The following is a 27,329-nucleotide window of genomic DNA, read 5'->3' on the forward strand; positions in this document are numbered from 1 at the left end:
ATACTCATGACGTATCAATACCAGTATCTTCCCTGCAGCTCATCCTCTTCCTAATTTTATTGCCTGCTTCCAAAATGAAGGCTATAGGTAGAAGTCAGGAAGAGCTGAATTTCTAGATGACTAAGGAGTAGTAGAAAGAACACATGAAATTCTACAATTAATGTTGATTCATTTGCTTCCTTGGAGTAACACCTCCTCTCATTAAAGAACAACCTTATTATCCCACTGTGAGAAGAAAATGACCTCACAAAGGTGAAATACTATGTGGCATGGTAAGCTTCCAACAAGTTTTATTTATTGCTATCCTGATGATCAGAAAAATAATTCCGGTTCTGAAAATTTATATTTTTACAAGTTACATAGTACTGTAGAAAATTCAGAAAACATAAATAAGCAAAGAGAAGATATCCATTATCCCATTATAATGGGTATGGTATACCCCAATATCCATTATCAAGTGATAATCAATGTCAATATTGCCACATATAAACTTACAATATTTTTCCATTCATATCTTTGTATTTTTAAATAAAAGTTAAATCATATAAAACAATACTGTTTGCAATTGAAATTCTCTCTCTACAATATATTTCACACATTACCATATTGATATATACAGTTTTACTGAGTGGTTCTGTGTGTTCATAGTTGCTCTACATTTTACTCCAGCAATTCCCCTGTGGATACATACATTATGAAGGTATTTCTACATAAAAAGGAACCCTGTGGTTCAGAACTTTGCAACATTCAAAGTTTTTCATTCTCCAGTGAGTACTCCCCATTTACATCAGTGTCCCCAATTCTGCAATGGGGAATGCACAACCCCAGAGTGTTCTTTCAATTTATTCCAACTCCTTCTTCCTTAGTGTGAGCCTTGGTACTAGTCCCATGCTGAACTGCTTTTATCATCAATTCATGTTTCCAGAGCATTCCGAGCATTGGAAGACTCACTCCCCATAACCGCTTCATAGTAGCTCAGGCAGAACCTGAAGGAGAATCTGGCAAATGTGACAATATCAGCACTGTTCACAGGGATTTTCTAGAACAAGTGCTTCTGTAAACCTGGATGGAATCCCCTGGGCCCTGAATTATAAACCGTGAATTCAAAGCCACAGCAACACCTGCTGCATCCAACAGCTCTTAGGAGCTACTTCCTGGAGCCACTCTGAATTCTCCAGAGCCTTTCCACCCATCTTCCACCATCCCAAACATTGGAGCTGAGTGCAGTTTTTAATTCCAGGAGCCTTAGTAGATTTACTTACATATGTTTTTATTACCCAAACTATAGTATATGCTTGAATGATTTCAGAATGTGGCAACCTATCAGGTAAACAAATATTTATTGTGGTGAGAGAATATTTATTCTGGTGGTGAGAGATGATTCTTATGGTAGCTAACATATACATATACATCTTACTACTTAATATGAGTCAAACATTTTATCTGAATAATTTCCACATTGAAAAGACTGGGTTTTATCTGAATAATTTCCATGTTGACAAAATTGGCATTTTATTATTATATTTTCTCTGTTTTATGTTTTTATTTCTTTCTAGAGTTCCTTAAGAATTTTAAAATATGACCATGTAAATCAAGCACCTAGCTCAGTGCCTCATGTAGAAGGCATTCAATAAATGATATTTCTCTTTTCTCTTCTGCTTTTTTAAGGTGTTATGGCTTATAGGGCATTTTGATGTCCATCATTCATTTGATCTTCTTTTTTTTCCTTCAACTTTTATTTTAAGTTCAGGGATACATGTGCAGGATGTGCAGGTTTGTTACATGGGTAAACATGTGCCATGGTGGTTTGCTGCACAGATCAATTCATCACCCAGATATTAAGCCCAGCATCTATTAGCTATTCTTCCTGATGCTCTTCCCACATCCCCATTTGGTCTTCTTAACCCCGAGATGGAGGCAACACTCTCTTCATATATGTTTTATATATAAGAAAGTATTCAAATTTAGCTGTTGGTACCACTTCCTTTTTTAGATTATGAATTCTTTAAGGACAAATACCTTCCCTGTGTTTCTTTTTACCAAACAGCTCAACATGTCAGGTAGAACAACTGATATATAGCAACAGCAAGACTTTGTTTTTTTTTCTATTGAAGTCTCACTTAAAAGTGGGTGGTGGTTGTTTTTTGCTTCCAGAAGTTTTGTTGCTGATAAAATAAGACAAAGTACTCATTCTAATGTGAATTTATGGAATGAATGTCTGCCACAAAAAATTATTCTCCAGCTTGGAGCAATTAAAGTGGTCCCTCTCCTCTCCAAATTAATGTAATTAATACTATAGTCCTGGTTGTTTATCATGTCTTGATAATCTCACAAGGGAATGAAAATATTGGCTCTTTTATCCCCTTAAATAGCTGAGATGAAACTGTTTGAGCTCTAATGTTACAACAGCTGTTTCTCATGTCCCTTGGAATATAATTGGTTGGTACTGAGGTTACTAAATTGTAAGAAATTGGCTTTGGTTTTATGCTTGCCTACTTTTGGTGGAGGGAAAGATGGGAAATGTTAGCTTTCTCTTGTAATGAAAAGGCAAAATCTTCCCCAATGAAATGGCAGCTTCCGGGTCTCATCTGTATAATTTTCTTCAACAACCCACTGTCTCTGGGTTTCCTGGATAACACGCCTGGGAAAGCGAGACCATTCTAGCTTCACTGCTAATTAGCTTTCAACCCCATGCAGCTGGCTGAAATACATGTGGGCTTTCCCATGAGGGGCTTTTTCTGGAAGTCACTATAAAGTGGTCTGGTCTCCAATGACAAATTCAATAGGGGATTTGAGACCTTAATTATCCCAAATAGTTTATAGGAGCAAGATTCTTTTATCTGAACGTCTTTATTGCTTAGGACAGTTCTCAATGTGTCGTTCCTAGACCAGCACTGTCAGCATCACCTAGCAACTGGTGAAACATGCAGATTTTCAGGCCCACTCTAGACCTACTGAACCAGAAACTCTGGAGCAGGGAGGGTCCAGCAATAGAGTCCAGCAATCTGCGGTTTAATGAGCTCTCCAGGTGATTCCGATGCACAATAAACTTTGAGAACCACTATCTTCGGGTGTAACCAGGTTTTCTTGGTTTGTGGTCAGGCAATACTCATTAGTCTACTACTAGCTTGTCTGCTGTTTAATCTTCATTAGTCTTCCAAGGAATCGAGTGTGCAGCAAAGTGCATACTCGCCTTCATACCAGCCTCCTCAGAGCAAACTCACTCCCTCACTCACTGTCACTCTCTTGCTCATTCTTGTCTGAGGTTATAGGGCAGTGCCTCTTAGTCTTTGCTGTGCTCATGAATCATGTGGAAAACTTGTTAAAAGGCAGCTTCTTATTTAGAATGGCCAGAGCAGGGTCTGTGAGTGTGCATTGCTAACAAGCTTGCAGGTGCTGCTGCTGGTCCAGAAATCATACAGAAGTGACTGGAGGAGCTCATATATGTGACACCAAGTATATGCTAGAGAAAATGACAACTGTAAAGGACACATACCAGTTAATTGGTACAATATGGGCGATCTAAATAATGATGAATATTATAACAGTTTATCAGATAGTGGTTTTTTTTTCTTTTTTTTTGAGACGGAGTCTTGCTCTGTCACCCAGGCTAGAGTGCAGTGGCACTATCTCAGCTCACTGAAACCTCCGCCTCCCGGTTTCAAGCATTTCTCCTGCCTCAGCCTCCCAAGTAGCTGGGATTACAGGCACACATCACCATGTCCGGCTAATTTTTGTATTTTTAGTAGAGACAGGGTTTCACCATGTTGGCCAGGCTGGTCTCAAACTCCTGACCTCGTGATCTGTCTGCCTCAGCCTCCCAAAGTGCTGGGATTACAGGCGTGAGCCACCGCGCCTGGCCTATGAGGTAGATTCTTAAACAAGAGACTTGAATGAGGAATTTTTCCATTGCAGAAATTTTCTTCTTCTTCTTCTTCTTTTTTTTTTTTTTTTTTTTTGAGACATGTTCTTGCTCTGTCATCAAGGCTGGAATGCAGTGGTGTGATCATAGCTCACTGCAGCCTCAACCTCCCAGGCTCAGGCAATCCTCTCACCTCAGCCTCCTGAGTAGCTGGGACCATACGCATGCACCAGCATGCCCAGCTAATTTTTTAACTTTTTGTAGAGACAGGGTTTTGCCATGTTGCCCAGGCTGGTCTCCAACTCCTGGGCTCAAGCAATGGGAGGCCTGCTGCCTTGGCCTCCCAAAGTGCTAAGATTACAGGCATGAGCCACCATGCCCAGCCCAGAAATATTCTTTAGCTCTGCTTTTCTACTTCTTGGGTTCCTTGTGCTCCCACTCTCCTTTCCCCATTTCCTTCCACACAACATCCTCATTCTTCCTTCCTTCGCACTCCCCCACTTTGTCCCTACTTTGTCTCCTCTCTCGTTCTTTCCATCTGAAACTTTATCTGGCTTCTTTGTTTTTCTTTTTCTTTTTTAGACAGAGTCTCACTCTTGTCACCCAGGCTGGAGTGCAGTGGCACAATCTCAGCTTACTGCAACCTCTGTTCCCTGGGTTCAAGTAATTCTCCTGTCTCAGCCTCCTGAGTAGCTGGGATTACACGCATGCACCACCATGCCTGGCTAATTTTTATATTTTTAGTAGACACGGGGTTTCACCATGTTGGCCAGGCTGATCTCGAACTCCTGACCTCAAGTGATCCACCCGCCTTGGCCTCCCAAAGTGCTGGGATTACAGGTGTGAGCCACCATGCCTGGCCTGTCTGGCTTCTTTGTTGATACTTACATCAATTCTCATGAACTGAAAAGCCAGAGCCAAAATTTTGGAGGAGATCAAGGGGGAAAGTCATAAGGGAGAACTTAAGAAGGCCTAACTTTACCACCTAAAACAGTTTATCAAGTTGTAAATCCAGATGCTCACCCCTGAATTCTGATTTCCCTGGTGTTCACCATCCAGTAGGCTATAGTTTTGTTATCCTTTGGGCTCACCTCCTTAGATGTGAAAGAAATCAAGTATGGGCTGAGTTTTCCCACGAGCTTCCAGACTGGCAAGTTTCCTTTAACCTTTGAAAATCACTTCAGAGTTTCCGTTTGAGGAAAGCTATTGGTATACACAGCTGAAGTCTTTGCTCCTGGATCTGACTCCCCTGGCTGAGCTGTAGATTGTGGAAACCAGGGTAGGGGAGTCACTTTAATGTCTGCTGTAAGAAAATGGCAGAAGCAGACTGTAGAAGATGTGAGGAAATAAAGCAAAAGGGTAATCAATCCTCAAGGAAGAAAACCCAGGGCTTCCTGTGTGAATAGATTCCTAGACAGTTTCTTTCTGCCTCTTCTTCCTCCCCCATTTCTTTGGCAATAGAGGTTCCTCTGTTACTGGTAGAGGGTTTGACTACTAGTTGTCCAGGTTCTCAGTGTTTTGAACAAAGAATTGGACAAAATGCACATCAAAGCAAGGAAGAATGAAGCAACAAAAGCAGAGAGTTATTGAAAATGAAAGTACACTCCACAGAGTGGGAGTGGGCTGAGCGGTGGCTCTAGGGCCCCAGTTACAGAATCTTCTGGGGTCCAAACACTGCCTAGTAGTTTCCTATTGGCCACTTAGTGTTCACTCCATGCAAATGAAGTAGTGGCCCACAATCAGTCTGATTGATTGTGGAATGCAACCAATCAGAGGCTGAAGTGAAGTTACAATGGTTATGCTTCTATGCAAAAGAAGACTTAGCCCCCCAGTCAGAGGCTGAAGTGAAGTTATAGAGTTACACTCCCATGTAAACGTCTGAGTGGTTTCCGCAATTTTCCATCTGCCTTGCAGAAAAAGTTGGGGGTGGGGGGCTTTGCAAAGGGAGTAGCCTCTGGTTCTTTTGTTACTTAGGTGTGGAAAATTGGGGTTTTCCTTTCGATTTAGTTATACGAAGTCAGCGTGAAATCGGCCTCAGTTTCCCTCACTCTGGACCCTATTCTCCTGCCTCACTTCCTCCACCAGAATGTGCATCCCTCAGAAGTTCTTATAACTGTCCTACAGTCCTTGAGTTTTATGGCTTGGAGGAGGAGTATCAGCTTAAATTAAAGAGCAGAGGTTTTCCTTCTGTGCTGTGTTTTTATGCTCTTTTGGTGTTCCTGGACCACATTGGAAGAAGAAGAATTGTCTTAGGCCATACATAAAGTACTCTAACACTAATGACAGCTGATGAGCTAAAAAAAAAATCATCACAAAACATCTAATAATGTTTTAAGAAAGTTTACAAATTTTTGTTGGGCCACATTCAAAGCCATCCAGGGCCACATACGGCTGTGGGTTGGACAAGCTTGCTAGCATGTTGCCATCCGACAAATATTAAAAATACACATGAGAAAGCTTTTTTTTTTTATGCTTATGAGCTAACTTGTTTTTCCTTAACTTTTTTTTTCTTTTCATGGGACTAAAATTACAGAGGAAAATTAAATATCAATGTTAGGCAGAATGAGCCAATAAGAAGAGGTGTGGGACAGACAAGTGCTGGGAATGGAGGAATAAGGCAGAGGGTGAGACTGAAAGTAAAATCTGATTTGGGTCTTAAAGGATAAGCAGGAGGCAGCATGGAACAGTGATAAGAACATGGGTCTTAGAATATGTATCCTGACTCTAACCCTTACTGAGTGAGTGACTCTAAGCAGGCTGAATATCCCAGCAACATAATGTATAGAAGCACTGCATAAGTCAGAAAATACATGCAAGAAATAGAAACCACTCTAGCTATGGTCTGAATGTTTATATGCGCCCCAAATTCATATGTTTAAATCTTCACCCTCAAGGTGACAGAGTTAGTAGGTGAGGCCATTGGGAGGTGATTTGTTCAAGGGGACAGAGCCTTGATATGTGGGATTAGTGCCCTTACAAAGGAGGCTCGAGTGAGACTCCTCACCACTCCCACCATGTGAGGACACTCCTGGGAGGTGCTGCCTATGAACAAGGAAGTGGGCCCCCATCAGACACTGAATATGTTGGAACCTTGCTCTTGGACTTCCCAGCCTCCAGATGTATGAGAAATAAATTTCTCTTGTTTGTAAGCCACCTAATCTATGGTATTTTGTTATAGCAGCCTGAATGGACTAAGATGGTATTTCAAGCAGAATAGGGTTTAAAATAGAAAAATAAGTGGTTACAAAATATAGGCGAGATGGCAGGAACTGAAGACACAGGGCCGCTGACAAGCTTCAAGGCTTCTCTTGCAGCTGCCACCCACTTCAGGAGGCTGCAGGAAGCCACATTCACCATCATAGCTGCCCCACAGCCTCAAATCGGTTTTCACACCTGGTGACTGCACAAGCTCCCATTTGATGAGCGTGTGCATCAGCCAATACCGACACTAAGGAGAATGGCCCTCTTCCCTTCCACTTTCCAATCTCATTAGCGTACAACTCATTGCTGGACTCTAAATTGTATCAAACTTAACAGCCAAGGAGACTGAGAATATAATTTTTAGCTTTCTGGCCCATGTGATACAAGACCAAGTGGAGGTAGAGGTGGTGGAAATGGATATTAACAACATGTAGTGTAAGTATTAAGTGCAGAGAATCAAGAAATGCTAGTCTGCATAGGAGTAACAAGTGATGTTCACTGAAGTCAGCCCAGAGATTGGTGTCAGGGTTTTGGCAGACATTAAAAAAAAAAAAAAAAGAAATCTTCCCTTTACACTGGAGAGAAACCCAATGACAAAGGGAAATGGCAAAGAAGGAAACATAACTGGATATATTTCTCATTCGCTCAATGAAAATTAACAGTAAGTTTCTATTCTTTACTTTTTAGTTTTAGTTTACTTTTTATAGACAGTCTTGCTCTGTCACCCAGCCTGGAGGGCAGTGGCACGATCAGGCTCTCTGCAGACTCGAACCCCTAGCTTGAAGCCCTCTTCCTGCCTCAGCCTCCTGAGAAGCTGGGACTACAGATATGTGCCACGGTGCCTGACTATATCTATATATTTTTAGAGATGGGAGTATCGCTCTGCTCCCCAGGCTGCTCTTGACCTCCTGACCTCAAGTGATCTTCCTGACTCCGCCTCCCAAGTAGTTGGGATTACATGTGTGAGCCACTGCGCCAGGATTCCATTCTGGGATTCCATTCTATCTGGCTAAGATTCTATCTGTCTTAGGATTTCATTCTATCTGGCTAAGATTCTATCTGTCTTAGGATTTCATTCTATCTGGCTACAATAATAAAGATAATATCACAGCTTGCTCACACCCTGTGGCTGGACCCCATATCTTCTTCCCACCCACCTACCAAGAGACTGAGGCCCATTTTCCGTTGGCTCTCATTCAGACTCTGTCAGTTAGGATCTTCTCCTTCCCACTCAGTCCTCTAGGGTGATAAGCACATTTTCCAGCAGCTCTGGAGTCATGGTTGCTTACAAAAACTGTGCCAATCCAAACAAGTCCAGCTGGAAGGCGCTGGACTTCCTTTCCTCTGCCATCTTCCCAGCTGAGATCACAGGGAGTTTTGAACCAGCAGACAGGAGCTGAAGCAAGAGACACAAGTCTCATTTACCTAGGGAGAAGCACAGAGCTGTTAGAATGGTCCCTCCCTTATTCTTTCAAAAAACTTTGACACCCTCAAAAATGGCACAGTTGAAGTAGAAGGATAAACAATAATTGAAACGGATGGATAAACAGTACACGATATTATGAAACTAAAATGAAGCCAAAATGTTCTCATTCTTTCACCTCAATATAACCTCCAGAAAAATCAGGGAATTTGTGTGTGTGTTTTTTTTTTTTTTTTTTTTTTTTTTTTTTTTTTGAGACAGTGTCTCACTCTGTTGCCCAGGCTGGAGTAGAGTGACACGATCACAGCTCACTGCAGCCTCCACCTTCTGGGCTCAGGTGATCCTCCCGCCTCAGTCTCCTGAGCAGCCAGGCCTACAGGCACGTGCCACCATACCTAGCTAATTTTTTATCTTTTTGTAGAGATAGGATCTTGCTATGTTGCTCAGGCTGGCCTCAAACTCCTGGACACCAGCAATCCTCCTACCTCGGTCTCCCAAAGTGCTGAGATTACAGGTGTGAGCCACTGCACCTGGCCTTTGTCTGTCTTATGTATTGTTATATTTCCCTGCAATCTGTATTGGGGGTAACAGACAATGACTCTTATTGAGAGTGTTTCAGAGAAATTGGCACTCAACAACTATTTCATTTGCTCTTCTACATTTTCTAGCCTCTTTTGCAGTTTGGTTGGGCTGTACAATTAATTCTGGCCAATTAGTGAGTGGAAATGACATTTGTAGGCCACAGTAGTTAAAAGCCTAGAGCTTTCTCCATCTTTCTCTTCCTTCCCTGAAGCAACTTTGGAAACCACTGTCTTGATTCATAATACAGAAGAACCCTGGCCCTCTGCGTCATTAGGAGCCTATCCCTGTCCCATGGCCTGCATCAGGTTTTACATGAGTAAGAGATAAAGTTTTGTTTGGCTGAGTCACTGAGATTTCAGGGTTTATCCATTATTGCAGCATAGCTTAGACTATCTTGACTAATAAACACTGCGTTATTCATATATTAATTCAACTGACATTTATTGAGTGCTCCAGAGTTAGTCACAAGAGCAAGAATATTTAGGAACTGGCAAAAAGATAAGCAGCTACAGAAGCAAATTCTAAGAGATATGAAATTCAAAGGACATTGTCAACACTTTTCTGGCTCAGCTTTTATGAAAGTCTTCGGAGTTCAGTAGCCCTTTGTTCAATGGAACAGAACTACTAAGTAATTTGAGACTGCCGTATGTGTAAAGAAGATGCAAAAAATGAAAATAATTTTTCCTTGCATGTTTATGTGCTTCACATTTACAAAGCCTGTTAGAAATGCATGGTCTCATTAGAAGTTTATCAATAAGTTTGTGAGGATGATATGTGAGGTATGATTGCTCTCATTTTACCCTGGTGGAAAATGAAGCTTGGTCAGGGGAGATCCAAATTGCTGATAAATAACAGAATCAAATCTGAAGCCAGGGTCTGCTGTTTTGAGCCAATGCCCCATACACCAAGGTTCCTGCTAATAGATAGTCTGATATTAGACTTTCCATGATGCAAACTTACCAGTATAGAAATTGAGGTATAGGTTAAGGAGGGAGAAATGGGGTAGCCCGAAGAACTCTGGTGAATGGTTTTGATGTAAAGAGTAAAATTGTTAGTTCTGACTCAGTGAGTAATAGAAGCCACATAGATCTTAAACAGAGCATCTTTGTATTTAATTTACCTTTTGCTGTGCCACCTGACTCCATGGCAATTGTTAGGAAGTAAGCAAAGAAGCAAGACCAGATTTGGACATTTAAATCTTCAGAATCAAATGCAGGAAGAAGAATAACAGAGGGCTAGGAAGGGCTAGGGTCGCGCCTTAGTCCTGACCATCCCCTGTGATAGTTTCTAGAAAATTTCGGAAAACGGCCTCTCCCTGGGACAGTTATCAAAGGCATATGTTCTAGGATTGTAGACCAGTTCATAGTAACATGAAATGATACCTTCTAGGCTCAGTAGCTAATAACCACACAAATCTTGTGGTCCCAACTAGAGATTTTCACCACATAGCTGGAGGTTTTAGTGCCACATAGAGACTTTGGCACCTGATTAGAAAAGTTGTTCCAAGTCGGCCTCAGAGGGAGGCTGTGCATCTCTCCCAGGTCCTTGAACCTCTTGTTTCCAGTGCCAAAATTAACAAATGTTAGAAGCAGAATCTCACTGTTCAACAATGTGTAGCCATAAACTGAAATGACATTAACCTTTTAAGAATCAATCTCAGCATTAATCTAGCACCCACATTCTCCCTTTACCTCTACGAAAAGTCTGTTTCTGCAACTTGGCTTATAGCATCTCTAGAAGTTCCCTCTTGCCTTTTATCACCTAATGTCTCTCAATTCTTCAAACCCTAACTCAGGTTTCTCTTCTTCTGGGAACCTTCCCCTGTCCATCCCTACCAAGTTCAGACCAAACATTTAACCATTCAATTCATATCTATTGAATGCTTGCTTTACTTCAGAAACTGTCTTCGGCATTGGGAACACAGTGGTGAACTGGAAAGCTCAGATCAATGGGCTAACTTCCAGTCCAGCAGACCAGAGTATTTGCTTCCTGCTATCTGCTTCTATAACAAATTCAAGTATTCCTACATTGGCCCTCACAATATGCTGCTGACATGAATCCTTGGCTATCTTTGCACAGATAAGCTCTTTGATGTCAAGAGCCATTCGTGTGTCACACATTTCTGATCTCTGCAGTGCCAAGCAAAGGAGTGGGCTAATTGATGAATATCTACTAGTTTATATAAGTGACTAATATTATCTTGTGTCATAGAGCTAATGGGGGTGAGGAAGAAGAGTGAGGGAAGGGATGTGTTTAGACTTGATTTGCCTAGAGCACAGACCCAGAGATGTGTTAGAACAATGAATAATAATAATAATAATAGTGAATAAACCACAGGCACCAGCCAGGGCCTGTTTATTACCAAACTCATCAAGGAAGTATGATGGCAAACCTCTTCTGGTTGAGTAACTTAGCTTATACTACTTGTTTAAACTTACCAAGGGAAATTCCATCATAAAACATAACTTTTTTTTAAAGGGATTCCTAAAGGTTGACTTCTGAGTTGTGATTTCTGGGGACACAGTCAAGACTTTTGATTACCTGTACATCTGATTTATGGGGAATCATTTGTGCAAAACCAAGAGGGGCACAGTATCTAAGAGTATAGATTCTCCTCCTTTTAGATAATGTGTACTGCAGAATTACTTACAGAATTAGTTATATAGGACCCCAAGTCAATTTACATAAATGTTTTTGCACAAATGTAAAAAAAATTCACTAAGGAATTATGGTTATTTTTAAAGCCAGAGAAACCCTAATTTCACATGAAGAAATTGAGGCATAAATACCCTAAGTGACTTGTCAAAGATCACACATCAATTAGTGTCAGAAGCTGAACTGAAATGCAGAACTCATGGCATCTACCTGTGTACCTTACGCCACATCACAGTAAAGTGTAAAAGCATGTTAGGGAGTTGCAAGCGTGCCTTTGAAGCCGTTCTCTATCTGTCATTATAAATACCCAGACTGATAGAGCTCAGTGGTGTTCTTCCAAGAATGTGAAGCATAGACTGCAGAGAATCCACAGCAAGAGGGGTTAAAATTAAACCTGTGGGAATTAATCTCCAACTTTCTAAGCATGGCAAAGTGAGAGTATATCAATCAGGGAAGAAAAATGTAGAGTCCAGAAAATGAGACAATATCCTAACATGCCATAGAATATGGAAGGCACGAAAACACGGAGAGGACTGAGGTCTATGCACAGTCATTGCCCAGACCCCCAGATCCTTGTTTATTCACTCCCTTGTGTTAGTTTCTTGTGGCTGCTATAACAAATTATCAAAAACTTGCTAGCTCAAAACAACAGAAATATATTTTATTGCAGTTCTGAAGACCAGAAATCCAAAATAAAGGTGTTGGCGGGGCCGTGTTCCCTCCTAAAGCTCTGGGAGAGAATCCTTCCTCCCCTCTTCCGGCTTCTGGTAGCTCCAGGCATTCCTTGGTCTGTGGCTCCATCTCTCCGGTTTCTGCCTCCGTGGTCATGTTGCTTCCTCCCCTTCTGTGTGTTTTTTCCTCTGTGTGTCTTATAAGGATTCGGGTGAGGATCTCTGGACGGCATTTAGGCCCGTCCCAGATAAGCCACAATTGTCTCTTCATCTCAAGGTCTTTAATTACATCTTCGAAGACTCTTTTTCCAAATAAAATCACATCACAAACTCCAGTGTTTGACATGAATATTCTTCGGGGGCATTATTTTTTAGCCACTCTCCCACTTCTATTATTGCACATATTCATTATTTGGGTAATTATCTTTGACAACCCTCATCCCCACTGAGAGAGTTCATGGGGGCCATAAGCCTTGTCTGTTTCACTCACTGCTGCTCCCAAAGCACCTAGCACAGTGCCTGGGACATAGTGGACAATTAATGATGTAGATAAATAAAAATTTATTAATTTCTTATTATATATTATTAATTTATTGAGGAAAATGAGTTTTAATTTTATTAAATTAATAACATTTTTATTAATAAAATTAATTTAAAAATTGGTGCAAGGAAGGGAGAAAAAAGGGGAAGGGAAAGAAAGAGGGACGAACAAAAGCAAGGAAGGTGGGAAGAGGGAGAGAGGGAGAGGGAAAAGAAGACAAGGGAAAAGAAGGGAAGAAAATATCTCTAACTCTCACTACAAATTCTTATGAGATTGGGTTAAAGTGAGAAAAACGAGGATGAGTTTTAGAAAGCTGAAGGCCACAATTAGTAAGTGATAAAGCTTGTATTTCGACTGAGGTACTAAAAATCCATACAGTCTCCAATGCAACACAGCCCTAGTTAGATGCCAGGATTAGGTTAAAGAGGGAGCAGTAAGATTTAGAGAAGTGCATGGTTTGCTTGCCTCAAGGAGTTTTTGCAGTCTAGTGGGGGAGTTAGCTAGCTAGATATTTCACACACACAATAGTGTGGCAAGTGCCAAATAAATAGAGTCTAGATTTTGAAAGGCTTTTAATGCTTTTGGATTTTATTCTATAAAACAACATTTAGATGGGATTTCCAGGCATAAGCAGTAATGTTTAAAATTTGCTATTTTGATAGTAAATAACAGTTTTATAGCTGTTGTGTAATTTCAAGTACAAATATCTATTATGACTCATGCTCAACTACATTAGCCCATGGGATTATCCTAAGGGGTAAATTATATATTTGGCATAAATCCAACCATTGGAAAATACTCACTTGAAAATTGCTCAATTATGTCATTCTTGCAGTGCATTTTATAAATAAATCTGAGTCTTCAAATCAGAATGTTCTTGAATGTTGACCAGCACCTGTGAATTATATAAGATCAAAACATCATTCAATGTTGAACACTATCTTGAGTGTTCATTCATTCATTCAATCCTTTCATAGGTATTTATTGAGATCCTACTGTGTGTTGTTCTGGGAGCTGGAGGTAAAATTAATAAGAATGTAGACCCTACTTTTAAAGGGCTCATTGTCTATGTTACCCAGATTCTCCATAAAGAAGATGCAGGTGACAAAGTAAGTATTTCAGGAGGCTTATTGGAGAGTAAACCGTGAACGTGAAAGGGTGAGGAAGCAGGATTGGACAAGGGAATCCTTTATGCCAAAAAGCAAACATGACATCTGTCAAAGGAAAGAGGGAGGGGGCAGGATGAGGAAGAGAGAGCCTCAGACTACAATGCAGATCTGATGAAGTCTTAGCCAACTCAAAGATTTCCTACTAAAGGAGTCCTGAGTTGGCCCTGGTGCCACTGTTATACTTGGTCATTGGCTAGGGCTGCACCAAAAGGTCGTGGTGGCCTCAGCTTGAAAGCTGGGGCAGAGCTTGAAGGCATTAACAGCTGGAGGCTGTCAGCTAACTGCACTCCTTGCAGCTAAATAGCCAGTTCTTTCTTGAAGGGAGATCAAAGCGACGCAACCCCATGGCTGCCACATAGTGTGATCAGGATGAAGGCGAATAAACAGGCAATTTAGATCCAGTAAGGGTAATGACAAGATGCCATGGGAGCTTAACCATGGAGCACCAAACTCCGACTTCGGGACAGGGAAACTTCCAGGAAGATGTAGGGTTTAAGAGGATGCCTGGATTATAAGTAGGAGTTAGCCAAATGAAGGAGGCAGGGGTAGGCAGGGAGTGTTCAAGGCAGGAGAACATGATGTACAAAGCATTGTGGGAGAGAAAGCATGGCACATTTGAGAAAATAGCAAGACCTGCGTATGATTTTAGTATCACATTGCAGGGAGGTGATAGCAAGAGACAAAGCTGGAGAAGTACATGGGGGTAAAGAACGGAGGGCTTTGTCCACCCCATTAAGAAATTCAGGCAGCATAACCACATACAATATGGCCTGTAGATTTGAACACACAAATACCAACAATTTTTCCCCATCAGACTTTGTAGAGAATCCTGAAGACCCCATATTCCAATTCTCTGTGTTTAGATACTAGTGATCCATAGGAAAAGGCAGCTATGTTACCTATGAGGAACAATAACATTCATTATCACCCATTGCTCTTTTGTCCTCTATTTTTATTCAAGGTTACACAGTCCATCCCCCAGCAGGAGAGAAATCACAAGACTGATAGGTTTGGTTGGAGAGAATAGGAAGCATAGAGCCAGGGAGCTCTCAGAAGCATCAGACCAAGACAACAGAGCAAAAAGCTGACGAACCACATTGGGTTCCGAGTATCAGAATAGGGACTGGAAAAGAGCCAATAATGTTTTTTGCTACTTCTAACTTAGAGAGAAGGATTTTTTAAATGAGCCCTGGGATTTCACTTATATGATCCTATTCTGAGAAAATAATCATAAATTTGAAGATTTATAATGATTGCTGAGGACAGTAATGATGGCTAAAATCTAATTGGTGATTGCCATTTCCATGCTAAATGGTTCACACTTGATTTTATATAATGCTTAGAACAGCCATGTTGTACCTAAGAGGCAGGGACTTTTTTTTTTTTTTTTTTGAGACAGTGTCTCATTCTGTTGCCCAGGCTGGAGTGCAGTGGCACAATCGCAGCTCACTGCAAACTCCGCCTCCTGGATTCAAGTGATTCTCATGCCTCAGCCTCCTGAGTAGCTGGGATTACAGGCACACACCACCGTACCTGGCTAATTTTTGTATTTTTAGCAGAGACGGGGTTTCACCATGTTGGCCAGGCTGGTCTTGAACTCCTGACCTCATGTGATGCACCCACCTCGGCCTCCCAAAGTGTTGGAATTACAGACATGAGCCACCACGCCCAGCCAGCAGGAACTATTAATTGTGCCCATTTTTCCTAGGAGAATTTTTTTTTTTTTTTTGAAATGGAGTTTCACTCTTGTTGCCCAGGCTAGAGTGCAATGGCGAAATCTTGGCTCACTGCAACCTGCGCCTCCCCAGTTCAAGTGATTCTCCTGTCTCAGCCTCCCGAGTAGCTGGAATTACAGGCGTGTGTCACCATGCCCAGCTAATTTTTTGTTTCTTTAGTAGAGACGGTACTTCACCATGTTAGTCAGGCTGGTCTCAAACTCCTGACCTTGTGATCCGCCCGCCTCGGCCTCTCAATGTGCTGGGATTACAGACATGAGCCACAGCACCCGGCCCCTATGAGAAAATTAAAGCTAAAAGAGGTTAAAGAACATGTCCAAGGTCACATAGTTATTATGCACAGAAAGATTAAACAAAGCATTGTTTTAGTATCAATTTTATTGTAGAGACAGTGTCTTGCTCTGTTGCCCAGGCTGGAGTGGAGTGGTGCAATAAGCTTGCTGTAACTTCAAACTCCTAGACTCAAGAGATCCTTCTGACTTAGCCTCCTAAGTAGCTAGGATTACTCCTTGCTGGGTTTTTTTTTCTGTGTGTGTGTGTGTGTGTGTGTGTTGGTAGAGATAGAGTCTTTTTTTTTTGAGATGGAGTCCACCCAAGCTGGAGTGCAATGGTGTGATTTTGTCTCACTGCAACCTCTGCCACCCGGGTTCAAGTGATTCTCCTGCCTCAGCCTCCGGAGTAGCTGGGATTACAGGCATGCACCACCATGCCCGGCTAATTTTTGTATTTTTTTGGTAGAGACGGGGTTTCACCATGTTGGCCAGGTTGGTCTCGAACTCCTGACCTCAAGTGATCCACTCGCCTAGGCCTGGGATTACAGGCATGAGCCACCTCATGCTGGGATTACAGGCATGAGCCACCATGCCTGATTGAGATGGAGTCTTGCTATGCTGCTCAGGCTGGTCTCAAACTCATGGGTTCAAGAGATCCTCCTGCCTCAGCCTCAGCATTATTTTTTAAAATTACAAATGACCTAGAGGGAAACTATTAATTTTGGGTATGTATATATTCAGGACTATTAAGTAGTTGTTAGAAAAAATGTTTTCAAGTTGTAGTTAATGACATTAACAAATATATATGTTATGATTTTTAGTGAAAAAAGTGGAATGTAAAATTGTACAAACATTATGATCTCCTTTAAAAAAAACTGCTTCATTGAGGTATAATATATATACCATAAAATTTACCCACTTCAAGTGTATAATTTAATGGTTTTTGGAAAATTTACAGAATACAACCATTACTACAATCCAGTTCTAGAATATTTCCATCATCTTCTCCCCCTCAAAAAATCTTTCATACCTTTCTGCAGTTAATCCTCATTTCTATTTCCAGTCACAGACAATATTAATATACTTTCTTTCTAACAGATTTGCCTTTCTGGACATTCCATACAGCGCAATCATGTCATACGTGGTTACTTACATCTTTCTTCTTTCATTTAACGTAGTGTTTTTGAGCCTTACCCATGTTATAGCATGTTCAATGGTTTGTTATTTTTAACTGCTGAATAGTAGTTCTATTGTATGGTTATACGGCATTTCGCTTATCCATTCACCAGTTGATGGACATTTGGGTTGTTTCTACTTTTTGGTAATTATGAATAAGACTGCTGTAAACATTGCATGCAAATCTTTGTGTGGACATACATACATTTTTATTTTTCTTGAGCATATGCCTAAGTGTATAATTGCTGGGTCATATGGTAAATGTATGCTTAACTTTTTTTTTCTTTGAGACAAAGTCTTATTCTGCAGCCCAGTCTGAGGGGTGCAGGATCGTGCCACTGCACCATCACAGCTCACTGCAAACTTGAGCTCCCAGGCTCAATCAATCCTCCCACATAAGCCTCCCAAAATGTTGGGATTACAGGCATGAGCCCATGCAGTTCATGAAAATTCCAGTTTTTCCACATTCTCACCAACACTGGAAATTATATATGTTTTTATTTTAGCCATTCTGGTAGATGTGAAGTGATGACTCATTGTGGTTTTGTGTATTTACCTAAAGACTGATAATGTTCAACGTTTTTAAATAAGCTTATTTTCCATCTGTGTATCTTCAAATGTTTTGCCTATTTTTACTGGGTTGTTTATTTTCTTACAATTGAATTTTGAGTATTCTTTATGTCTTCTGGGTTCAAGTCCTTTCTCTCAGTTTCTTTCTCTTAACAGAGTCTTTCAAAGAACAGAAATTTTTAATTTTGATGAAAAATATAACTTTTTTCTTCTATGGGTTGTGTTATTTGGTGTGTTGTCTAAGACATCTCTGCCTAATCCATGGTTCCAAAAATTTTCTTCTGTGTTTTCTTCTAGAGGTTTTATAGTTTTAAGTTTTGCATTTATGCCCATGATCCATTTTTAGTTACTTTACCATAATGTGAGATATGAAGTTTTTATTTTTTTAATTTTTTTTGCATAGGGATAGCAAATTTTTCCAGCATTGTTTGTGAAAAAGACCATCATTATCAACTGAATCACCTTTGTTCCTTTGTTGAAAATTAATTGGCCATATACATATAGGTCTATTTTTGGACTCTTTCTGTAATACTGATCTATTTGTTTATCTTGCAACCAATACCACATTGTCCTGAATTCTTTAATCCCAGTGATTCTCAACTGAAAGTGATTTTGCCCCCCTCCTTCCCATCACCAGGAGATACTTAATAAAGTCTGAAGACATTTTTTATTGTTATAACAGAAGAGGTGCTACTGCGATATGGTGAGTAGAGGCCAAGGATGCTACTAAACATCCTTCTGTATACAGGACAGTCCCCACAACAAAGAGTTATCTAGTTCCAAATGTCAATAGTGCCTCTATTGAGAAACTCTGCTTTTGAATTTATGATATACATCTTTAACTTATCACATACCTTCAAGTATATTATATTATTTCACCTGTAGTATAAGAATCTTACTTCAGTATACTTATTCTCCCTGCCATTATACTATTGTTGCAATTTTACTTCTACATGTTATAAATATTACAGTACATTGTTATTATTGTTTTTTCTCTTTTTTTTAGAGACAGGGTCTTTGCTCTGTGCCCCAGGCTGGAGTGTAGTGGTGCAGTCACATCTCACTGCAGCCTTGAACTCCTGGGCCTAAATGATCCTATCGCCTCGGCCTCCCGAGTAGCTAGAAGACACCCAGCTATTTTTATTTTTAAATTTTTTTGTAGAGATGGGTTCTTGCTGTGTTGCCCAGGCTGGTCTCAGACTCCCTGCCTCAAGTGATCCTCCTGCCTTGGCCTCCCAAAGTGCTGAAATTATAGGCGTGATTCACCACTCCCGGACATTATTATTGTTGTTTTAAATAATTGATCATCTCTTAAAGAAATTAAAATACGAAGAAGAATATTTATATTTACCAATTCCAAGGTTCTTCGTTTCTTCCTGTAGATCCAAATTTCCACATGGTATTATTTTCCTTGTGTTTTAAGTGAAAGTCTGTTGCTGATTAATTCTTTTAGCTCTATATACATCTGAAAAAATTTTTATTTTGCCTTCATTTTGAAAGGTATTTTTTTGGGATATTTTTCAAATTCGTGGAAAGCCAGGGATAGTGGCACACACCTGTAGTCCCAGCCTCTTGGGAGGAGGTGGGGGGATCACTTGAACCCAGCAGTTCAAGTCCAGCCTGTGCAACATAGTGAGACCCATCTCTAAAAGATTTTTTTAAAATTCTAGTTTGATGGAATTTTTTTTACAGTATCCTAAAACGTTTCTCCACTGTTTTCTAGCTCACATTATTTCTAATGAGAAATCTGTTATCATCCTTATCTTTGCTCTTTTGTATGAGTCTTTTTTTTCTCTAGCTGCTTTAAAAATCGTTGTCTTTATTACTAGTTTTAATAACATTGGTTAAAATGTACCATTGGTATCTCTTTTTTATGTTTCTTGTACATGAGTTTTATTGAGCTTCTTGGGTGTGTAAGTTTATGCTTTTCATCAAGTTTGGAAAATATTTAGCCATTACATTTTCAAATGCTTTTTAGCCCCTCCTGTTTGGGCCTCCAATTACATTTATATTTAACTTGTGATGTTGTCCCACCTCTCAGTGATGCTCTATTCATTTTTAAATAAGAAGAAATTTAAAAAATAAACAGCAATCATCAAAAACCTGGAGTGATCATAGCAGGAACCAAAGACAGATTAAGATTTTGAAGTACCAGGCCAGGCGCGGTGGCTCACGCCTGTAATCCCAGCATTTTGGGAGGCCGAGGTGGGTGGATCATGAGGTCAGGAGATCGAGACCATCCTGGCTAACACGGTGAAACCTCGTCTCTACTAAAAATACAAAAAAAAATTAGCCTGGCGTGGTGATGAGCACCTGTAGTCCCAGCTACTCAGGAGGCTGAGGCAGGAGAATGGCATGAACCCGGGAGGCAGAGCTTGCAGTGAGCCGAGATCGCACCACTGCACTCTAGCCTCGGTGACAGAGAGAGACTCTGTCTCAAAAAAAAAAAGAAAAAAAGAAAAGATTTTGAAGTACTAAAAATCAATGCAAAAGATATAACGTGGGGAGCTCTGGGGGAGTGCTGGGAAATCCAAGTGGAGTAGACTCTTAGCAACAATGAAATGGAAGCCACCCCAACCGTAAGGCATCTGACCTACCATCTTCCTAAAGACCCAAGAGTGAAGAGATTAGATTTAGCACCAACTCACATATAAAGAGCATGTCCAATTTTGGTCTTTACAACTTAGAAGACATATAACAAAGTAGAAAAGGGTTCAGAAAAGAGCAGAAAGATGGCCAAATAATTGGCAAATAGAACCTCTGAAGAAAGGTTAAATGAGTTTGGGTTGTTTACCCAGAGAAAGAAAGGCCAAAGTTCTACTTAATACTTGTCTTCAAGAATTTAAAATTGGGATCTGACTAGATTCTACATCCTCAGAACACAGAACTAGCTGCCACCACCCCCACCAAAAAAGTAAAACAGTTAAGATTTAGGATTGGAATAACAAACTGAGATTCAAAATAGAAAGAATTTTGTTTGGTTTTTCTTTTTCCCTTCTTTCTTCCTTTCTTTCCTTTCTTTCCTTTCCTTCCTTTCCTTTCCTTTCCTTTCCTTTCCTTTCCTTTCCTTTCTCCTTCCTTCCTTCCTTCCTTCCTTCCTTCCTTCCTTCCTTCTTTCCTTCCTTCCTTCTTTCCTTCTTTTTTGACAGAGTTGCTCTTGTACCCAGGCTAGAGTGGAATGGCACAAGATTGGTTCACTTCAACCTTTGCTTGCCAGTCTCAAACAATCCTCCTGCCTCAGCCTCCTGAGTAGCTGGGACTACAGGCGTGTACCACCAAACCTGGCTAATTTTTGCATTTTTTGTAGAGAGAGGATTTCACCATGTCACCCAGGCTGGTCTTGAATTCCTGGGCTCAAGCAATCCACCTCGGCCTCCCACAGTGCTGGGATTACAAGTGTGAGCCACTGTGCCCGGCCAAGAATTTCTTGATTCAGGAGAAATTAAGGTTTGGAAAAGCCCACCACTGGTAGTGGAATTTGTTCCCAGTGCTTTATGCGACACAAGTACAATGCCATTCATAATTAGAAGTGAATTTTTTTAAAATGGTGACTGAAAGTCCATGAAGTGTTACATGATTACTGTGAATAGATCCGTTTAATACATGTACAGTTGATAAGCTCTGCGCTATGCCAGACATTTCTAAATCCTTGGCTGGCTAAAGAGAGCTGGCAAGGGAAGCCAGAGAATCAATGCTCATGAGCATATTTTTCACTTGGTGTCTGTCAGTTAGTTTTCACTGCATAACAAAACATCCCACAACCCAGTGCCATAAAATAATTATTTATTTTTCCTCATGTAGGGTTGGGTGGCTTGGGTTCAGATGGTAGCTGCTGAATTGGCTCTGCGTCTTGAGTGTTTGTTGTAGAACCTGGGCAACGGGGAAAAAGCTACCTGAAGGAAAGTAGTCCTACTAGGGATGAGTGAAGAGCCAAAGGGAAAGCCCCACTGCACAAGCACATTTCAGCCCTTTGCTCATGTCAAACCTGCTAGCATCTCATTGGTCAAGCTCAAAGTCAAGGGAAAGGAAAGTACACTTTGTCTTTTGTGGAAGGAACTGCAAAATATACTCAAAGCATGTGGATACAGAGAGGGGTTAAAAAAAATGGGGCCAAACATACAATCTACTTCCCTCTGCAAAGAGAGAAAAAGCCAACTTACACAGGTAGCCCAGACTCAAGTGGCTTGGTATTAAGGTGATCCATGCTCCAGGCACATTCTTCTTTGCACTGGCTGTCTTAAGCTTGATTCCCCTCATTGGCCTTAGAACTGAACTTGCCCTTTGATACTGCTTTAGATGGGAGATGACCAGAGGCTACACCATGGGTTGAGGGTTACTCTAGGTCAGAGTGGTATCTCTACCTTTCCTCTTCCTCCATATCCTTCAAAAGCAAAAACCTAACTACCTTCTATGTTTCTTACCTGAATTAATGGTTTTACAATCTATCCAGTCATTCAATTCAGAAGCCTGAGCTTCACCCTTAATCCCTCTTTTTCTTCATCCTGCCATCCAATTCGTTTTAAATCTCTTTAATCTACATCTGAAATGAATTTCTCTCCCAGTGTCTCCGCTACCTTCCTCATTGAGATCCTCTTTGTCTTTTATTTGGATTACTGCAGTGACCCTAACTGGTCTGCTGTCACTGTCCTTCACCCTCCCAGTCCATCCTTTACACTGCAGCCAATTACCTTTGGGAAAAGCAAACTAGATCATGTCAATGCCTGCTTAAACAAAAGTCAAAGAATACACACACACAAGTGCACACAAACACACACACACACACACAATAAAGAATAATGCCAAAATCATTATCATGGCACTCAAGGGCCTCCAAAATCTGGCTCCCTTTTCAGCTTCATTTCATTTCACCCCACCTGTACTCTGATCACACTGAGCTACCTAATTCTTTAAACATGCCACCCACTTCAATACATTCTTGTATTTGTAGCTGATATTCGCTATGCATGGGACGCCCTTCCAGACAGCCTCTGTCAGACCAAAATTTCTAATCAAACATCACTGTTCTTTCAGAACTAATCATTCTTTCCTCTGTGTTCCCATGACACGCTGTTCATACTGCTATCATAATGCAGATCTCACGTAAATGTGCATGTACCGATTACTCACAGAAGCCCCAGGAAGAAAAAAGGACATAAATAACTTTTTGCACAATGCAGAAAACTTTTCAGGAAGCACTTAGCCTGGAAGTTGTTCTTTCTCTTTCTGAGATCCAGGGTGTTCTATGGAGCTCATACCATTAAATTTTAGTATACACCAAGAATCTATATAGCGGTAAGAGGCAGTACTGCAGAATAGGCATCGTGCATCCTACGGCCCAGTACTGCAAACATTTGTGCAACAGAAAATTAGGAATAATAATAGCATGAGTTACAGTAAAATATCCAATAAACACTTAAAACCTGAACCTTGAGAGCAATGACAGAAAAAGAAAATGACAGTCCTTTGTAACAGTATGCCAACCTTGGTATAAAAAAGTAAGCAAACTGCCTAGCAAGGGATCAGTTTGGGGCAGCAAATGGATGGAGCAAATAGGCATTAAACCAGGAGATAAACTAGAAGAATTAGATCCCACGTGATGGTGACATTCCCTTGGGTGACACTGTTAGCAAGACTGCTCACACTATAATTAAATTTTAGTTACATTTGCATATTGGTTATGGCTTCATTATTAAACTTTAATTCTGTATACATGTGTGTGTAATGAATATGCATATATGTATTTATTTGTATCTATTTAGTATATTATATCTAATGTATTATAAAGCGTGGGTTCAATCAAGCTATTTAATCTTTTTTCTTATTTCTATTAAGTCCTGGGTGAGAAATGCTGTTGCATTTTGCCAAAGTTAGAATAGACTCAACCCTAAATTAAAATAACAATCTAATGCTCAGAACACACAGACCAGATACATCATTGAAGAATGTGGTCGATGAACAGTGTTTTTGGGGGGATGGGCCACATCTAACAATAGTTTATAATACAGTATCTTAAAAGTTCTTTATAGTTTTATTCAGTTATGAGAGGCTCAAGGCAGGAGATCATATTGTATCCAGTATAAAACTCAGCACTGTCTCTGGCATACCATAGATGCCCAATCAGTGCTCACCAATATAAATTGCATGGGCACTAGAAAGATGCCCACTGATGTAAACTGTACTGTATTGGAAACTGACATGCTCCAAGGAAGGAGAATGCTAGGGTGCTCCTTGGACAAGAGCCTCAGTGTATTACTGTATTGCTAAATCAAGTGAATGGAACATGAGGTGAGGAGGGCGCCTATGGCAGAGATTTCATTACTTTTTCACAACACACCTTAGCACATGTCTAGTCTGTCCAGCTTCTAGGAGGATAAATAATTAAAAGGAAATGGTACATGTCCGAATCAGCAGTATCCATGCACACAGAATTGAATAAGGTGAAGCAGCCTGGAATTTTTATTCTGGTTTTATATTTTTTTGCTTTCTCATTCTTTAGTTAATCCACCTAGCTCAGTGAAATTAAGTGTCACAGGCATAGAAGTAAATCCAAGCATTTCTATCCAGCATTAAATTCTTTCTGTATCATAAAGCATACCTTTTTTCATAATATATAGCATTATTGCATGATTTATTTTCAGTCTTTTGCAATGAATAATCTCAAAGTCACTATCCTGTTTTAGTTGAAGGCAAGGGAAACTATAAAATGGCACCAAACTCACATGGAATTAGCTGGGGAATCTGCTGTATCTATTATTCCAGCTCAAGCAGAGTTGCTCTGTAGCTCAGTAACTGCAAAAAGACCCATTGATAGCAACCCCTTTCATTTCCGTGGCACTTTACATGGCAATAATAATACATGATAACTCAAGCCAACACAGAACAAAATATCTGTGGTATAAGATAACATCAGATTGTATCAGTGTGAAAATTTGGCCTAATATCGCTTGCTTGGATCCAAATGTCTTTCAGCTGACTTGATTTAAGATGTTAATGCCATTTTCTGTGGGTGGAAGGATGGAGTTGAGATTTCCTTTTGTGTTTCAGAGGCTTGTTGGAGAAACACTAGATATCAAGGCTCCATGTGGGCCAGATCCTGCATGTTTTGAAAGGGCTGTGTGTATGTACTCATTACTCACCTAAGAAAACCTTTGTACTCAGTATGTTTTAACTGGCTGAAATATTATTATATTTATCAATTCTTATATGTCCCAGGATATCCATTTTTAAGTGCATAATTCAATTTAGTAAGTGCTCAATGGGCATCTATTATACACTGTGCTAGACATTCATGATAATACAAGGACAAAGTTATCACATAGAAAAGGGAGAAAAAGCATACAAAATGCTATACAATATGGCAAAATGTTGGAGGAATACATACAAAATGCTTTGCTAAAGGGTTCTGAGTAGAGTGACATTCCCAGATAGAAGGAAGGAGCAAAGACTCAAACAGCCTTTGGTCAGATGCTCTTTGCAGTTATCAATATTTGACATGAGTAAGTGAAAGAATGAATGATGTATTTTGTCAGATAAATTATGCAGGGTCAGCATGATGTTTGCCCTGTGGAAATTAGAAGGGTTGGATATTCAAGACAGAGGAAAAAACACGGGCAATAATACAATAGCCAGTAAATGCACAGCAATACTGGGTTTTGTTGGATTTGAAGAGATTTACATAGAGTTGGAGTCACTAAAGTACATTGAAGTCATGCTTTTTTAGAACTATAAAGTCAAGATGAGAAACTTATATTTAATTCAGGGGTAGCAACCAAAACTTGAAAATGATATGATTTAAATAGGGCTTCTGGAAGATGGATGTAGTCTTGCCCTGAAGTACATGGCTTTGGACCAGAGAAACCTAGGCCCTAATCTTAGTGCCACCAGTTATAAATTGAATGGCTCTCTGTGAGTAACTTAATCTCTCCAAGCCTCAGACTCTTCATCAGTAAAATGAAGATAATAAACCCACCATGAATGTATAAATCCACGGAACAACAATACCAGGATAATGGTTACCTCCAGGGACAGAAGGTCAGGAATAGGATTGGTGAAGTACGGACAAAGGAGACTTCAGCTATTGCTGAAGCAAAAATGGCAAAAGGTTAGCACTGTCCATACTCCATGTGAAAAACATTTATATTATTTTAAACTTCTCTAAATGTTTGAAATATTTCATCAATATATATTTTAAGAAGCCTAACTTGTAGTCATGGTTGCTGGACATACTATTTATCAAGTGTGATAAAGCCCTGGCACATGGCAGTATCTCATAAATAGGAGCTATTTCGTTATTGTTTTGACAATGTTGCAATTAGGGCAGTGAAACAGAAAATAAAGGATGAAAGAGAAGTGGTGGAATAAAATTGTAGGGCATGGAGGACTTCCACTTATAGCCAAAATAGAATAACAGAGACTGAGTTTGCCTTCTTACTTAAAATCACCTAAAACATGGACAAAGTATATGAAACAAAGTTTTTCAAGATTGTGGACATCAGACAATGAAGAGCAGTGTTCCCAGAGAGATGGGAAACAAATTAGGTGAGCCTTATAATTGCTCCAGCTTACTGATTGAAGAGAGTTTCCAGGACTTGGAGCAGGAGAGGGAAGTCAGGTGGATCCCAGTGGTCTCTATAAGTTGAGGAGACAAGGGTGAGAGTCCAGGGAGGCCAAGCTTTCAAGCAGCTAGAGTTTGCAGCACAGAATATAAGAGAAGTGAGAGCTGCCCAGACAGAAGACTCTAGGAGACAGAGGACTCTAGGAGATCTGTAGAAGATACATCTTGCATATTCACCTGAGTAATAATCAGCATATGCATGTAAGGACATTACTTAATGCAAGAAAAACAACATCCAAAAGGATTAGAGGAAACAGCCCTTAAGATTTCACACAAAACCATGAAGATTGCCTGCTTATATCAGCAAGAACAGAAAATAGTACTGATGGCAGGAGTGGCCTGTCTGGAGCAGCTGCTGCAGAGACACCAGCTGCAGTGGTGGAGGTGCTGCCAGGATGGCATGTTCCATGGAGCTGGTGGGAGCTGGGGACAAGTGGAAGTCCCCCCTCCTTCTGAGTTGGAGGGGTAGGACCCCTGCTCTTCCAGGCACAGCTGCAGCAGGCATTGGCCTGCAGGTGCCCCTTCGCACAAACAGCCTGGGCACCATGAATGGAGGTAGAAAGTGAACAGGCTCCTGGACAGAAAGTGGTGGGTCCCTGGTGAAGCCCACCTTCAAGCCAGGGATGGTCTGAAGCCTGGAGGCTGGGTCTCCAGTTCTGTGGACCAGAGTGAGAACTTATGGTGCATTTTCTAGGCCTGCCCATGGCTGCCCATGGACCAATCAGCATGCACTTCCTCCACTCCGAAGCCCGTAAAACCACCAGACTCAGCCAGACTAGGGCAAATGATGGGATGACTTACCTGTGGAGAGGAGCTACCCACTGTGGGTCTCCTCCCAGTTGAGAGCTGAACAGACA

At 40.6% G+C, this 27,329-nt stretch overlaps 1 protein-coding gene across 1 annotated transcript in view; it reads right to left on the reverse strand.

Annotated features, from left to right (window-relative positions):
- Window positions 1-272: 272 nt before the first annotated feature.
- The window catches only part of SAMD12 (sterile alpha motif domain containing 12), a 508,474-nt gene continuing 481,417 nt past the window's right edge, over window positions 273-27,329 (reverse strand). The window contains exons 5-6 of the transcript XR_010121938.1: window positions 13,739-13,830; window positions 273-8,488 (exon numbers count right to left, since the gene is read on the reverse strand). The gene's annotated coding sequence lies outside the window, so the exon portion shown is untranslated. The remainder of the gene's footprint in view (window positions 8,489-13,738; window positions 13,831-27,329) is intronic.

The sequence above is a fragment of the Symphalangus syndactylus genome, chromosome 7, assembly GCF_028878055.3.
Source record: "Symphalangus syndactylus isolate Jambi chromosome 7, NHGRI_mSymSyn1-v2.1_pri, whole genome shotgun sequence".
NCBI classification, from domain to species: domain Eukaryota; kingdom Metazoa; phylum Chordata; class Mammalia; order Primates; family Hylobatidae; genus Symphalangus; species Symphalangus syndactylus.